Here is a 13,881-nt window from a genome sequence, read left to right as displayed (position 1 = left end):
ATACGTTGATAATTTAAAATTAAACAATTAGGATTTGAATTAAATAATTTAAATGATTAAGTGGTTGTGCGGGACATAATAACAAAAAAAATCAGGCTTGCTTATTGCAATTTTATGCTTTACAAGAACCACTATTTAGTATATTTAGGACTTAAATGTAAACTGATTAAAAAACCAGTTAACTTTGTATAGAATTTTGTATAGAATTTTATATTATTTGGGCGAATTCAATGACATTGAAATTGATTTCCGTTGTTTACGACTTAATCTGTAAAACTTCGTGGAAGATTTTTTTATTTAAGCATTTTTCCCATATAAATTACCACATATACTTACATACATATTACGTTTTGGTATCTAACGAGTTAACAATGTTTTGCTTATTACTTAAATTTTTATCAAAATGAATAAAATTGTTGGTATGGCATCAAAGCAGAAAAAAATATTTAATTTTTTCTTCAATAGATGAGAAATAGAAAGAAAATTGGTTTAATTTCCAAACCTTACAAAAAAAACGAAATGAAATTTAAATTTTTATTACATTTTTTTTTTGTTGTCAAAAAGAAATTTCTAAAAATGGTTTTTCCTAGAAAAGAAAAGTCTACAAAAAATAGGAAATAGAAAATTTTTATTGAAAAAACAAAAATACAAAAAAAAAATTAAATAAGCATTTTCCCTTCTTACACTTTTCAATGTTGAGGCTTTTGTGTTTATAAGAACTTTTTTTTTTGTAATAAATCCAAATGCGAATATCAAATTAAATTGTATAGTGATAAAAAACCAAAAAGGAGGAAAATGTTGTCAATTCAATTCAGCAATTCTATTACCTGAGGCAAGGATTATTCAACCTATTTTTTTTTTTTATGTAAGAAGTAACACAAAATCTTAAAAAATTGATATCAAGTGGGACAATATTAAAAATGTTTATGTATTCTGTAAAAAGAACAAAATTTTTTACTATATTTAGAGGACAAAGTTCTGTTTCAAAATTAAGCAATATCTTTTGATGTGATGATTTGCTGGGGCCTGCTTTGTTTACTATTCTTATATGTTATTTTGAATATGTTCAAGAGTTTCATTCTTATTTTATCAATATATAGTTGATTTAGGACAATTTTAATTCCCAATTCACTAAATTAATCAAATGGTGGAAAAATGATAAATTAAAGGAATTATGTTTCACATTTTGCTTTTACTGTCCTAAAATCAAATGTCAATATTATTTTGAAGAATTCAATTTATACCAAGTGTCCAAACGCAAGCACTTATCATTGTAATATTTGGTATCATTCTATGTTTGGGGTTTAATTAAAAATTCTAAAAGTAATTACAAAAGAATAATTAGCAATTTCAAATTTTCATAATAAATTTCGTTGATTTACAGGTTTAAATAATCTATAGGACATCATGTATCTCCTATAACCTTCATATTTCGTTGGATACTGAAGCGCGTTTTTCATGTTAACAAATTAATTTGACACGCTACATAAATTCTGTTTCATTTTTCATCTTTAATTCAAAATTTCTTAAATGTATTCTTATAATAAAAAAAATTAGTAATGTTAGAACTGTGGCTGTAAGAAATGTGACAATACACTGTGAACTACAATAGAAGAGAATTAAATTTTGACAATTTTTCGGGTAGGTTAATTTCAGTTACAGGAAACATAAAAAAAAATATTTGGTTTTCTTTTTTCGATATGCCATTCCCAACATTTTTTATTTACACATTATTATTATCTTAAAAGCATAAATATTCTAGATAGGTGAACACATTCCTACAGGTGTAAAAATGGAATTCACACAGCAAAACCAAAAAAAATTTAGTAGATGACAATAATCATAACTATAATTTTTCCAATTTTTCACTGATTCACTTTTTTTTTTTTATAAAATAATCTTTTTATCTTGTTATCGAATGTCGCAAAAATTGAGAAATTCCTGATTTCCTTTAAAAAAAAATTTTGTCTCCGTCGTTTGGATTTGTTATAAGATATTGCAAATATTTCTTTCTTGTATAAGATTTTATCAAATATTCGATTTTATTATTTATATTGGTGTATAAGGTGTGTAGAATCAAAAATTTATTGTAGAAAATTCCAATTTTTTAAAGAAATTGAAAAATTTTATAAGGTATTTAACTGAGTTGTTATTTTAAAATATTTATGCTCGCAATCAGCAGAAGGTATCGTTTAGAAACTTGCAAAAATGTAGTAGTAGTATGTACAAACGTAATGCTTAGATCCTACTTAGTACTTGTGGCACTTAGTCAGTTCAAATTAAGTTAAAGTTAGTAATAATGTGATTTCATTATTATAAAATTGGCGTAATATGAAATCATGTTCTCGTATTTTAATATTGAAAAGTTTTCGGGCAAAATTGATAGTGGATATAATCAGATCAATGTTCAGATAAAATTCAGTTCTTTAAACTAGAACTAAGCCGCTTTAAAAGTCAAAACATACACAAATTAAATGTAAAATTATAAAAACTTTGTAATTTTAACTTTAAGAATCGAATAATTGGAAAACTCTTATTGTACTGAAAATTTCCGCTCTACCTCAATAAAGTAATTCATTACCACATAAATTACTTTTACACTATATTAAACAGTTAAAATCACAATAAACTTTTTAAAAGAATCCCTTTTTTTTAGAATATGGAGTAATTTTCAATTGTGATTCCGGTTACGGTATATTAAATTTGGATATTTATTATATTTTTAAATTTAAGTACAACATTTCTTTCGAATTTCTAAAAGAACACAAGAAAAAACCAAAAGGTGATGAAATTCCAATTTTTTTTTCCCCCATTTCCTTTTTTCCTTTTCAGCTTTCTTCCTTTTTGTATTCTTATTGTTATGACATTCCTTTTTTGGAGAAAAAAGGAAAAAAAAAAGGTAAAACCTATGGAAATTTTTCACTGTGAAATTTTAATATAACTGAATTAAAATCATTGTACTTACATATTTGTAACAAAATAACAAAAATATGATTAATGGGGCTTAAATTATGTTTTTTTTTTCAGGCAACAGTAGCAGCAACAAAAAAAAAGGAAGTAAATGAAAATAAAAATTGGATTTTTCATATAAATTTTACCATTATCCTTACACACATATGTATGTATATATAAATTTTCATTTCGGTGCTTTTAACTTTGATGCCTACCCCATATACCCTACTTACAGTTTTATACAGAAACTTTCAAAATAAATTCGTGGAACCCTAATATTATTACAAATTTTACGTTACAGTTTTTTTTCCATATAAATTCACTTGCAGCCCTTTTTCTTAAAATTTTCTGTTATGAATGTTCCAAAAATTTGTATACAAAAGAAAAGAAGTAAATTTCAATTTTTTTTTTTTTTGTAGAAGAATGAAATATGAATGAAAAATTTGTTGAATTCAAAAAGCAAAAAGGTCTTAGATAATCTGAAACATAAAAACTAAGTATATGAACTGTAAAATTAAAGAAATTTTTTTGGTTGATTGAATCTTTCAACAGGAAATAAGCATTATTTTTTCGTATAATTTTGCAGTATTTCCTGAAATTCCTTTATATAAAGAATGTTATGGATTGTTTTAATTCACACCGATTTTTTTTGCAAGTGTAGAATATTGGTTTAAAAAATATTAAGAAAATAACTTTTGAATACAAAAAAACTATAACATAGTAAATAAAAAATAATCTCACCATAATATTTCCAGATTTTACACCTGAAAATATAAAAAATTTTTGAATTCCAAAGGTGCTATTCTAATAAAGGCTTACCATGGTGCAATAGAGTTTTTCTACAAGTCTTTTGACATCCTAATTTAACATGTATATTCCAGAATTATTCTGATATATTCACTGATGTCTTTCCGAAAAAAACCCTAAATTAGAATCTGTTTTACTATTCAAAACTAGAAAGTTATTTTATAAAGCTTAAAACCTGATGCACATTTGAATTTGAGGTCTTTAAACCAAATTCCGGGTCTCACTAATTAAATATGTTCAAAAATATTTTTTAACAATACTCCATGCTCCAATGAACATATTCTATTCCAATTTTATAATGTAATGGTAGAAAATCTTAATAACATTCTAGTACATAGTAATATTTATTTTATTCGTAGTTTACATAATTTCGTACGAGCGTAAATAATTCTTCACAACTTATAGTTCTTCATAGCTGTACAAAGTCTACGATTTGAAATCTACGCTTATACAATTTGTATGTTGATCAATCTAAAATAGTCTGTAGATGTCTGCATCCCAAATGATACATTGCAATTCTCAGATCAAAAATGTTATGCAAAATTGGTTTTTTATTTCTGTGCCAAAAATTAATAGCTATGGACTATAAATACTTGTCCTTTTAAGACAAAGATAAATGTTCCTTGTTATATTTCTAAATTAACTTTCAATATATTTTATTAAAAATGCTATAGAACGAAAACTCTGCTATTGAGTTCTGTGTTTAAATTTATGTCTTGATAAGAAGAATTCTGAATTTCATTAAAATGAAAAATATTCTTTAACACTTCATTTTTTATCCCTAAACTCTTCTTTTTTTTTTTTTTTTGTAAAAATGCATAGTGCAATTTAAAATTCAAAAACTTATCAAATATAAAAAATAAAAATAAGGATTGCATATTATGCAGTGAAATGTTTGAAATCTTTGACCCAAATTCTTTAAATTGAATAAATAATCTACTCATGAGTCGTTTTTTTTTATCTCTCCTCTTTTCTACTCTTATAAATGTTCGAAAAAAAAAGCTCTCAACACATTATGCTTGAGTTTCTGTGTTTTTTATAGATAAAAAAGCAAGTATAAAGGAAATTACAATAAATGACACAATTGTAGTTAAAAAAAAAATCCTTTTTCTATTCATTTTGAATAAATAAAATTTAAAAATCCCCAAAATAAACCATCGTGTAACAACTATACCGTAATAGTGAAGAGCTATGTAATAGTCAAACACCTTTTATTAACTCTACACTATACAATTTTTTCGAAATTCTGGTATAAAAGATTCTTATGTGTGCATGTCATCATACCAAAACTGAAAAAAAAAAAATTCAGATTTCGTGATGCATAACTTTTAGTTAAACAGCATTTTTACATCCTCTGCACCGTTCTTTTGTCACACACAAATTCAACAAATCTATAATATACAAATTGTTCAACTGCAATGTCACAGGTGAATATTGAAATTTTGCCAAAAAAATATTTTTTACACAATTGTTATTTTTCCTCCTATATATCCTTTTTATTGGTGTGTAATGCAATTGCAGTACTATTATTCTAATTACCTAGAAAAGTTTGAATAAAAAAAATAACTTTATAAATTCGTGACGATTCGAGTAGCAATTATGAAAGTGTAGACGTAACAGATGATGTTTCACTACCAGGATAGATAAATTGAATAAAATAGGCGAAAGCACGTGTTTTTCAAAGTTTTTTTTTTTTTCATTAAAATCGGAGTTTTTGAGGAGATTTTATTAGCCTTCTCTATATTACACCGTGATTATATTATAAAATTGTATATTTGATCATATTTGTTGATTCACACTGTTTTATTTTTAATTTTAGGAAATTGAATTTGAAATTTTAAACATCGATAACTATACTGGTGGTGGATCCATTGGACTATTCAGTTAATTTAAGAATAAACTGAATTTAAAGAAAATTTAAAAGCAGTACGTAAATGAAAAATCATAGTTTGAAGCCGTTTGGAAAACAAGATGATTACTTAATATGTTCTAAAATAACATCGACTGCAATGATGTACAGACTTGGATTAAGGATTTTATCATGAAATTAAGGTATACTGTTCTCGAACTTGCGTTTTTAAAAACTTTAATGCGGGAATATTATCGCCCCTTTCAAGCTCCTCAAAGGTCTTACAATCCAGAGGCTACAATTAACATTTATAAATCGTACTGGTTCCCAATTCCCAATAGTACAATATACTATCTGTATATCCTTAAAATGTATAACCAAATTTTTTAGAGCATTAAATAAGTATTAAACTATTTGAACTATATGAACATACTTAAACCTTTCATTACAAAGTTCACTTTGACCCAAAAATACTTTCACTATCCATGTTCATACATAATTTTTTTTTTATAACCTTGTTACATTGACACAATTTCATTTAGAAATTTTTGGTATTAGAAAAAAATAATATTAAAAAATATTTACACAAAACTTAAATATTTAAGTATTTTTTTAGACTTTTGGATAATGTTAGACGATACTTAAAGGATACTAAAGGAAACTACTTAACAAAGTAGATATGAAAATATCATATGTGCAAAGGCATATGTGAAAATTTAAGTGAAAATATATTCAAAATCTTGAATGAGATAAAACGAATTTAATTAGTTTTGTTTTATTAAGCGGATCAAAGAAGAAACAAAATATTGATGACCTAAATCAGTATAAATTTAGTAATTCTTTAAAAATTAATCTCGTTACCTCATTCTAATTTTATTTATTCTAATTACGTTTATAGGGTATAACAAATTTTCCTATTGTGACTCTAAAATCTATTAAATGTAATCTACCTATATTTTTTTGTAAAATTTTCATTTCTGACGTAAATATATACCCGAAGTTATTAAAACGACATCACCAAATATTTCAAAAAAAAAAACTTCAAATTGTTGAGATTGCATGAGTCTTAATAGTAACTTCAAATGTGATTTGAGCATATTCTTAGATATTAAATTATTGAAATCTTACATAAACGGATTTGTGTCATATAAACGGAGTACTCTTGTCGTAAAAATGAGTTAGAATTGTACAAGTACTTGTAATAACTTTAAACACTTAATGACTTAATCTAATTTCTGTCAAACTTATAATTCTAATTTCTGTGTAAATCGAAATGTTAATTCTTGTGTAGCACAAAGTAGACCCGATCAACTCTCTCTCTGTCTCTATAACATATTCTCATTTTATTTTATTATTTTTTATTAAAGAACAGAATTATTTAACATGGTTGCTTGCTAATCACAGCATGATAACATTCTCAGTTTTAATGTTATGGCAGTAAATCGCAATTTGTTGATTTTCATTATTTTATTTTTTACTTTTTTTATGTCCATTAATTAGAAATCCTTATAGTAAAAACCAAAACTAAAATAATAAAAGGAAGAAAATTTTTATAATTAATTTATTTTGTTCGTAATATCCGTTAACAAATTACACATATCCTTTTCTAATATGCTTAATAAAATATAAAAAAAAAAACAACTTTTAGCTTTTATTTTTATGCCTAGTTTTTTTTTCTATTTTGTTTTCATTCTTTCAACAATAATCCCGAAGGATGTTATTTATTAATATCTGTATGTCCGTGTATGAATGTATGTAATATTTTATCATTGATTTGTCTGTTATCAACAACATTTATTTTAGTTTGGTTTTTATTAGTATTTTAGAAAATAAGGATCTCTTCTCGCTAAGATAGAGATGACAACATCCCTATGATTACGAATAGGATTCACTATTAAATCAATTCCATATAAGTATGTATAGGCACTTATAATGGTAAAACATCAGCAGGAGGTTGATGTTTATGAGTACAATTTACTTTTATCTATAATATTAGAAAAAATTTATATACGATTACCATTTGTTTTTAAGAGTACCTCTACATGGCGGCAATAGCAATGTTAAATAACACAGATATTGACTATATCAGAACTTACATACGTACGTGTGTATGTATTAAATTTTTCCTCGTATTTGAAAATTTAATAATTTTTACAATTTAAAAAATTGACTCACTTAGATTTCAAGTGGATGCGAGAACGTGAATCGAAGTACTTTTTCAATATACATATTTGTGTGTTCAGTTTATGTGAAAAAGGATAATATGGAGAAACGTATATTTCATGTTATATGAAGTGTGGAATACTTAAATCTTGAAATATAATGACATTTATTTGATTTTGATTAATTGACACTTTTGTAAAGAAAAAAGAAATCAAATCCTTTAACAATATTCCGTCACATTCGTGTTTGATTGTTTTCAGTGTGTGTTATGTGTAATTGTGTTATACAGAAAAAAATGGTTCTGAAATTTGGTTGTATTGATAAAAATTTCGAATTCTTTAAATTTATAACAGTAATTTACAGTTATGATTGAAATTGAAATGAAAATCTTTTTAATGTTCTATCAACAAATTTAACCTAAAGGATAGGTCGTCATAAATTTTTCAACATTTGGATATTTTAAATGTCATAGAATATTATCAATAGTTTTCGTTAGAATCTTACATTTTCCATAAAATTTTTTGCAAAATTCATAAATCATTTTTTTTCCTATTAACTTGCTGTATACGCATTGACTTCCCAAATTTAAAACTTATTGTGAAAAATTTAAAAATGATGGTATTTTAAAACCGAAACTTTGAAAAGCAAGCCCTGATATAGCGAGTATATATACATTAAAAAGAATTGCAATTCATTAGTAGATTTATCCAAATAAGTTATATTTTATTTACTTTACTTGGCTATTCAAATTAAGACGCTACTGTTCTCTAAGATCCCGATCAATACTTTGTTTCAGCCTAATTTAACCCAGTCTTAGTGAACCAATATTTTGCATGAATTTTTGAATTGTATCAAACAGCAGCTTTGAATTAATTGATTTTTTGCAGCGTTTGTAGATTTGAAGAAGGGGTAACAGTGAACCACGACTAGAAAATATAGATCTATTGTGCGGAACAAAGCCCTACAACATCCCCTCGAGATCCATTCTCCTGATGAATTCGAGCAACTTTGAGAGGACGACTTTTGCAACATTTAGGCACTTTAGGTATTCATTCACAAGAATACTAAGAATGAGATACTAAGTAACTTATGTCTTTTTTATTAGGAAAAATAATCCAAATTTTTCAAAAGTTAATTGTAAATTTTAAAGGTACTGCAAAAAAATTAATTTCAAATCAAGAATAAATGAAATTTTCCAAATTTTACTGATAATGGTTCGTCAATCTTATTGCCGTTAAGATATTTTGATTTATTCTGAATTTTAAGTAATTGTTTCATACGCAATATCCTCTTAAACCGTATAAAAAAGTTATTCCTTAACAACTCTTCATTTATTTCAGTTGAAAAGTAAAATGAAAAATGTTAATATAGAAAAGAAATTGAGAAAAGAAAAATGAGTTGATTTTGTAAACTTAAAGCGTACAAATACAATTTTTATTTATCCCGTAGGATGAATTATGTTGGAGAAACGTTCATTTTGGAGTTCTTAACAATAAAAAAATAAGATAAATTTTGAATACATGTAAGAATTTTTCCAGTTACCACCACGATTTTCAGATTTTATGCTTTGAATACTTATTTTATTAAATTTTTCCATAATTTTGCACTATAAATTAAAAGAGTCCCTGAGATAATATTAAAAAATAAAGGTAGTATAAGTACAAATTGATCCTCATTTTTTTCACATAATTTTCTGCTTTCAGGTTGTATTCGTAAAAAAGCAATTCATTTTCAACATTTTTGTGTTACTTTGAATTTCACGTATTTTTTTATTACTAATTTTTCTCTCTTTCTCCGCAAAATCATTAAAACATTAATATATATGGCAAAGGTGGTACTAAATAAAAAACCTAATAAAAAATTCAATATGTAACGAATATGTAAGATTAGTCAACAAATTATGGCTTTTAAAAGTCCTGAAACAAACACCTGATCATTCAAATCAAAACCATAAAATATTTCAGCCGCACATAAAAATAATTGAGTTGGCTTCATACCATACACTCTAAATCAAAAATTAAATTGCCAGTTGCTTATGTGTCCCTAGACCTATATTTCTTATTTACTACACTATTGCGTATAGTGTAAACATCATTCATTTCAAATATAATCAAAAATTTAATAAATATTCATTCATGCACAAGTATTCATTATAACATAGATTATAATGATTCCAACAGAGACACACACACTCTAATTAAATTATTTTCATTCACCTTTGTTACACTGTGATTTCTTATGTACAATCTATTCCCAATTAAATTACACAAAGTTAACAAAAAAGTATTGGTGATGCAACAATTTTTCTTTTGTTTTAACAACTTTATTTCCTTTTTATGGTAATAGACCCGGGGCTATTCCATTTTTTTGTTTACTTTCATTCTCTTGTATCATACAATTTTTTTGTTGTTTTGTTACCTAATTGATTGATTTTTTGCTTGTGCATACGATGCAATTCAACTAGGATTTTTAATTGAAAAAAAATAAATCTTCATGAAAGTTGAATTCGACATATTTACATTCAAAAAAATTATAGATAATTATTTTAAAGTGTTTTGAATTGTTCAGAGCAATTAAACAATTTATTCTAGCGTATGTTATTCTGTATACTTGTTTGAATAGATAGATACAACATGTATTAGACATATAAAACATGTTTTATATGTTTAATACATGTGTTCGAAATATGTTGTTTTAAACGTGTTAATTATAATTTTAATTTAACAATTATGAATAATTGCAAAAATAATAAATTATGCCAAATTAAATGGGAGTGATAAAACTAATAAAAACATATTACACTTAAGAATAATGTAGTTGTATAGTAGAATAATTTAGTTACACAGACAGTAGTATTAGAGAACATAAATTAAAATTAAAAGTTAACTATAAAAAATTAAAAACGTTTTCTTATAATTTTAGATATAATAGAAATATGGTGACATAAATGATGGAATGGGCCTGGCTAAATGCTCTTCTGACGTTCCTGTTCAATCGAGAGTTCAACAAGGCTCTGTTATAAAACATCTAGTTTTCTACTTTTTCATCAATGAACTTCCTGGTTGCCTACGGCAATGTGCTGCCAATTGTATACATATATGTCAATGTCATTCAACTAAACCTTATGAAATTGTTTGTTGAAATGATTTGTTTTCCAAAATTGCTCAGATGAATGATAATCTAAATGCAGTTCATAGCTGAACTCAATTGAATGAATTATTGCGTATAGTATCCCAAATTCAGGCTCTTCATATTGGATATATTAATATAAAGTTAACTAAAAACTTACATATTCTAATAAATGGAGCCACCTCTTTTTCTTTGTTAAAATTGCTTCCATGTAAATCAATGGAACGGAAAGGCTTCCCTGTAGCAAAAAGGAAATTGAATGATGTGAAAGATGAATATGAGAGGGATACACTATAGGTATGAAAACGCTTAAATTTATTCATTAAAAAATCATTTTGTTTACTAAATAACACGTTTGTTGTCCATTTCTTCCCACCTTTGAACAAAATTATTTGAAAATCTTTTGAATCAATTAATTTCTATTCAAATTTTCAATATTATTTTTAAGAATTTCATTTTTTTTACCGTACACATACTAAACATTTAAATTTCAAATATAATTATACAGTAGCTTATGATCTTAATAATAAAATAATCCCATCGTTATTTAAATATCTCTTAAACCTAAATTCAAATTCTAATAATAAATAATTCTCAACAAGCTCTTAAAATTTATAGGATGGGCATTTTAATAGCCATCAGGTCATCTTCGTTAATTTCCATAACAATAAGAAATATTTATAAAATGAAAAAAATGTGATTTGACGCTACCAGATTCAGAAAAACGAAACAGATTACATAAAAACCAATTCATTCTAATCCATTGTCCTTTTTTTAAAGCAATAAAAACAAATAAACAATTGAAAACAGATAAAAATACCAGATTTTCTAACAAAATTTTCGGAGTCACTAAAGAATTACATTTTAAAAATTAACCATAAAAAATATTTTTGTATTTATTTATTGTCCCTTTCTGTTCTTCTTATACTTGTTTTTCTTATGAAAAATAAAATAATAAAAATTTTTAAAGCATGAAAATCAAATGACAATATTCTTTGTTTAGTCCCCTTTTTAAAGATCCTATGAGTAATGATCATAATCCTTACACGTGAGTATTATCCACGCATATGTTTATGAGCGGTCAATATTTGAAGTTGGCAAGAAAGCATACAAAACAGGAGAAAAAAAGCGGTGATCATTTTAACCGATGTTTGTTTCTAAAAAATTAAATTACCACACACTTAGACATGTGTGCCGGTCCAGTGACTTAAATTTTATTCCACAAAAAAACCATCACAGAAAATTTATCTTTTATTATTCCACAGAAAAAATTATCTTTTATTATTATCACATTGCATATTTCGATTGTATTATTCGATATTTCGATTTTTTGTAGATAAAAATGTACCCGAGTTTTCGGTTTGCGTTTATAATTCATTAACAAATTAATTCAAATTAATTTACTCCAAGTACGGTGTAGATTTCAAAAACGAGCCCAAAAAATCTTAACGGATAACGGATGAAAAATTATTGAAGAATTCCACAACTTTTGTTTGAGCACAAGGATAAATTTAAACCTATTCGACTTATTAATAGCTCATGACCTCTGCCCAGATAACTAGAAAGTTAAATTGTTCTTTTTCTCTAATATAGATTTTTTTATTTTTAGGTCGAACATTTTCAAATTTTTTTAATGAGACTACAAGTAGGATATACACAGTTGAGAAGCACAATGAGAGAAGTGCAATCTGAAAGAATTTAATATGTTGTTTCCAGCTAATCCAGACTATGGAGGAGATTTGTTCGAACAGATTTACAAGTAATAGCACAAATGTACTTTGCAATCTACCTTGCTTTGACTCGGAATTAGAAAACACGTAGGACATACACAGTTATTTGTCTAAAACATGCAATCTAAAAGAATTTCATGTGCTGCTTCCAACGAGAACACAATGAACACAGTACAGGAGATTTATTTGAACAAGTGATTATTATAGATTTACAAGTAGAAATGATTGTTTTTACGCAGTTTACATTCAAGACTCAACTGAAGTGCCGGTTGCTTACTCAAAATCAAAGCTATTTCCTGTTCATAGTGTTTGAATAGGTAAATGGTACGTTTCATAACAAACTTTCTTACGAAACATTATCTAGTATTACAAACATCTTCAAACCGTAAGTAATTTATAGATATCTCATAATTGCCATGTATAACATCTACTATTATCAAATGACTAGTATTTAGATTTCAAACTGCTGTATATAACTTACAGTGCGTATTCAGACTATCTAGTTTAGCATCTTTTTCTGCTTTTTTATTTTTTATTTATTAAACCATTAATAGATTTGATTAACGGCAAGTCATTAGAATTTATATTCGAAAATGTGCATGAATAGAAGATTTATTTAAAAAAAAATTATTTTTAATTGCCTTCCACCTGCCTACTTTTTCTGTTTTTTTTTTTTCAATTCATCTTTATTTTCACCTGAATTAATTTAAGATTTCTCTTATAATACTATTGACAGCACTTTACATTTGTGTTATGTTGAATTTGTTTTAAAATGTTCGACTCTATTTTCATTTCCAAACGATATTAGAGGAAAATAATAAAAGATTATGTCTGGTCATATGATTTTATTTTATTGAGATTAAATGGAAAATTATTGAGGTTATAAAATTTAATTTTATAATCTTGAAAGTTATTTGGGAGGTGTAGACTTTTCCATTTTTTTTTTGTTGTTTTTCGGAATTTATGATATTATGACCATTAATGATTAATATTTTTTACTATTTATAATAAATCTCTATAAAAATCTTATATGTGGTTTATTGAGTAATGAGGCTATGCGTTTAATGATACAATTTTGATTTTTTTTTTTAATTATTTTATTTAAAATTTAATTAATCAACGTTCTTATTAATTCATATAGGGTCAAGAGTTTTGATTATGGGTAATTCTTTCTATGAGAAGTAGTAAATTTTTCACAATTTTTGATATGGCAAGGTGTTTTAAGAATATCACAAGTGTGGAATATATAGT

General features: G+C 25.5%; 1 protein-coding gene across 1 annotated transcript in view; it reads right to left on the bottom strand.

The window, feature by feature from the left end:
* Positions 1–13,881, bottom strand: part of LOC129613613 (DC-STAMP domain-containing protein 2) — a 43,375-nt gene that overhangs the window by 16,692 nt on the left and 12,802 nt on the right. The window lies entirely within an intron of this gene.

Source organism: Condylostylus longicornis, unplaced genomic scaffold (genome assembly GCF_029603195.1).
Source record: "Condylostylus longicornis isolate FDR11 unplaced genomic scaffold, ASM2960319v2 ptg000084l, whole genome shotgun sequence".
Classification (NCBI taxonomy): Eukaryota; Metazoa; Arthropoda; class Insecta; order Diptera; family Dolichopodidae; genus Condylostylus; species Condylostylus longicornis.
This window is presented reverse-complemented; position numbering and strand designations above follow the sequence as displayed.